Source organism: Amblyomma maculatum, chromosome 2 (assembly GCF_055883805.1).
Source record: "Amblyomma maculatum isolate TAMU_Amacu chromosome 2, ASM5588380v1, whole genome shotgun sequence".
NCBI lineage: Eukaryota > Metazoa > Arthropoda > Arachnida > Ixodida > Ixodidae > Amblyomma > Amblyomma maculatum.
In genome coordinates this window covers 105,219,971-105,223,439 of record NC_139345.1, presented here as the reverse complement: position 1 = coordinate 105,223,439, position 3,469 = coordinate 105,219,971, and the positions used below count along the sequence as shown (strand labels likewise).

General features: G+C 46.9%; 1 non-coding gene across 1 annotated transcript; it reads left to right on the top strand.

Annotated features, from left to right (window-relative positions):
- Positions 1 to 1,731: 1,731 nt before the first annotated feature.
- Positions 1,732 to 1,804, top strand: TRNAT-UGU (transfer RNA threonine (anticodon UGU)). The gene has a single exon. It is a non-coding gene; the product is annotated as a tRNA-Thr (tRNA).
- Positions 1,805 to 3,469: the final 1,665 nt, after the last annotated feature.

The following is a 3,469-nucleotide window of genomic DNA, read 5'->3' as shown; positions in this document are numbered from 1 at the left end:
TGTCAAGAGATTTACCGAACTCAGGAGCAGCTAAAGCAGATGGGTCTATCGTCGGGGGTTATCCAGTCGGCTGGATTGCGGTTGCGGCGATGGCAGGTACTGATTTTCCAGAGCCGAGCACCGGGACCACGTGGCGAGCATCTGAGGAATTGATAGAGCAAACTAGCTGTATCACAAAGTTACAAATTCTTGGCGGACAACAGCCTGGATGAAGGACACTGTAAGAGTACTGCTGGGCGTCAACGGTTGAAAAGCAGCGGTGAAATCGCTTCCAACTCGCGAAGTACAAATCTCGTCAGGCTCTCAGATCTGGCCGGTCCGCGTCCTCGTCGAAGTAAACTTATCGGCCTGGCCCACGCTTCGGCAGCTCGCTGACTCGATGTGGGTTTGTCTTCCTTTGAATGAGTGGACCTATTACCTAAAATTAAGCTTAATCTGGCCTAAACCAAAGTGTAAATAAATAAATATGTGAATTAAGCATTAGCGCGCAACTAAACCGCCTAAGAAAGGATCGCACAGCAAGCAGTTAAACGCGCGTTATTCCACTTAGTGCGTCGCGCGGGGCTGCTGAGAGATGGCGCCATGGTATATCCTCGCGCCCAGTACTAGCCGAAGTAGTCGGGACAATAATGAGAGAGGAAATATTAAAAAGTGCTCGGTTCGGTCGATACTACGCAGGACGACGTTGCAGCTGTGTTCGGTAACCGTGTGAACTGAGGGAAATCCGGCGGCTCTTCGCGTCTTTAAACCGGCGGCATTCTTGAATGATTGCGTCTACCATCGCACGATTCTTACAAACGAGAAGGTTCAAGGCACAGTACGCGATGCCTTTAAGGACGTGGCTCACCTTATCACTATCGGACCTAGAACTGTCGACTTTCATGCGTAGATAACACATCCAGAACGTAAGAAATGTACGAACTCCGTGCATGTTTGTGGGTGGCACGCGACGCGAGCTCCTTCATGGCAGCAAGCTGTGAGCCGATCGGCTTACCGAACAGGTCCCGATGTTTCTGCTTGCAGGTCTCCTAACTCATGGGTCTCGAAAACACTCCCGCGCCGTACTCTAGATAGAAGATCACGTTGGCCAGCTTAGGGGTAGGGTCCCACCTGTTGTGGGTGCTGACGCACTCGTATATTGCTAGTCAGTCTTACGTCAGCACCATCCGCTCCGCAAAAAGGTTCCGACTTCACGTGGGTGAGCATTTGATGACCGTGGGGGCGGCAGGCGTCGATGCATGCAGCATTCGAGCAGCTTGGAAGAATGAGTCATCCGCTGCAGAGTGTATATATATATATATATCGGCACGTTGTTTTTTCTTCTACTTTGTGTCTAAATATCTTCCCCTAAACAGATTACATTACTAATTTCTGCGATTATCCAAGTAAACATTTTAAAAAATACATTAAGTACCATCCCCAACGCTTTCCTTGGCCTCGCCGACTGTTGGCTTCTTCCCTTCATGTATTATAACGAGCACCCTCATTTCCCCTTGATTGATCTGCTTGTAGCTTACGGGGGTCTCGGTTCTGGCAGTCTTGAGGCCATAGGTAGCGTAAGAGGGTTCTAGCACAGCTTTCGCCCTCGCCCTTGATCACGTTCTACGTGACGCTGGCGGTAACAAAGGACGTCCCACGTCCGCCGCTATGGCTGAGGGTGGCGCTGGTGAACACTCAAGTTTCGTATACAGAAAACATAAATACCCAAGAAAAGTAGCATATGGGACAGCGGCCGATGTAGCTCAGTTGGAAGAGCACCGGACGTGTTATTCGGAGGTCGTGGGTTCGGATCCCACCATCGGCACGTTGTTTTTTCTTCTACTTTGTGTCTAAATATGTTTCCCCTAAACAGATTACATTACTAATTTCTGCGATTATCCAAGTAAACATTGAAAAAAAAATACATAAAGTACCATCCCCAACGCTTTCCTTGGCCTCGCCGACTGTTGGCTTCTTTCCTTCATATATATATATAATATGTGTATGTGTGTGTGTGTGTGTGTAGTGTGTGTGCTTTTTTTTCTGGTAAGATGAAACAGTAGTGCAATATTTTCTAGGTCAAAGATACTTCAGTACAAAGTGGAGAAAACACACCGCTAATGGGATCCGTACTCACGATCTCCGATTAGCACTTCGGTGCTGTTACTAGCTGAGGTACAGCGACGCCTGTTTAATCTACCCGCGCCACCGTCATCCATGCATAGTGGCGGACGTGGCACTTCGGACGTTAGGCAAGTAGAATAAACAGAGGTCGCCGAAGAGCAGTTGTTAAGACCACCGGATGCGATATTCGACTGTCGTGAGTGCGGATCCCTCCAGCGGAATGTTGCATTTCTTCCACTTTGCATATTCCACTACTAATTCATTTAACAAAAAAAAAAAATTTCCTCTATGACTTTCATGGTCTCGCTGACTCTAAGCTTCAATTGTGCATCATAACGAGCCCCTCTTTTCCTTAAATTTGTCGTATGTATGTATGTATGTATGTATGTATGTATGTATGTATGTATGTATGTATGTATGTATGTATGTATGTATGTATGTATGTATGTATGTATGTATGTATGTATGTATGTATGTATGTATGTATGTATATGTGTGTGTGTGTGTGTGTGTGTGTGTGTGTGTGTGTGTGTGTGTGTGTGTGTGTGTGTGTGTGTGTGTGTGTGTGTGTGTGCGTGCGTGTGTGTGTGTGTGTGTGTGTGTGTGTGTGTGTGTGTGTGCGCGTGTGTGTGTGTGTGTGTGTGTGTGCGTGCGTGCGTGTGTGTGTGTGTGTGTGTGTGTGTGTGTGTGTGTGTGTGTGTGTGTGTGTGTGTGTGTGTGTGTGTGTGTGTGTGTGTGTGTGTGTGTGTGTGTGTGTGTGTGTGTGTGTGTGCGTGTGTATAGGCTTCATCGGAAATAGGCTGCATGCTGTTTGCTGACATGCTATCAGGGCGGACGAACAGGGTGTGGTGATGACGAATGTGGAAAAACTGCAGACTGCTGTTATATCTGACCTCAGCAGGATAAAGATTGGGTGAGATGTTCAGGTGGACACTCCGATATGACTCATAAGCGCTGCCAGCAAAAGTTGCCTGCTCTGAGAAATAGAGCTAGCAGTTAAAACAAAATTATTATTATTTTTATGGATTAGGGAACGTTTATATCATCATGGTGATTATAACCATCCATGACTGGAAGTATGTTGTTTTCACTTCATTTAGTGTTGTCGCATGGGTCGACAGCCATATAAGCAGTGATTCCGGCGCGTGTTGCTCTTTCGCGCTGCAAAAATGCAATTTTCAAAAATTTCTATGTCAAAGAGGACACCGACGCCAGAGCTGTATATACGTCGGTATAGCCTGAAAGTTTTTGCCGCGTTATACGTAGTACAATGCTCAGGTTAACAGCGAGCCCTGTAGCTTCCTACGTAGAGCAGCGGGGGAATTCTTCAGAAAGCCATGGCTTGCTCCATGGAGAGAACCAAAAC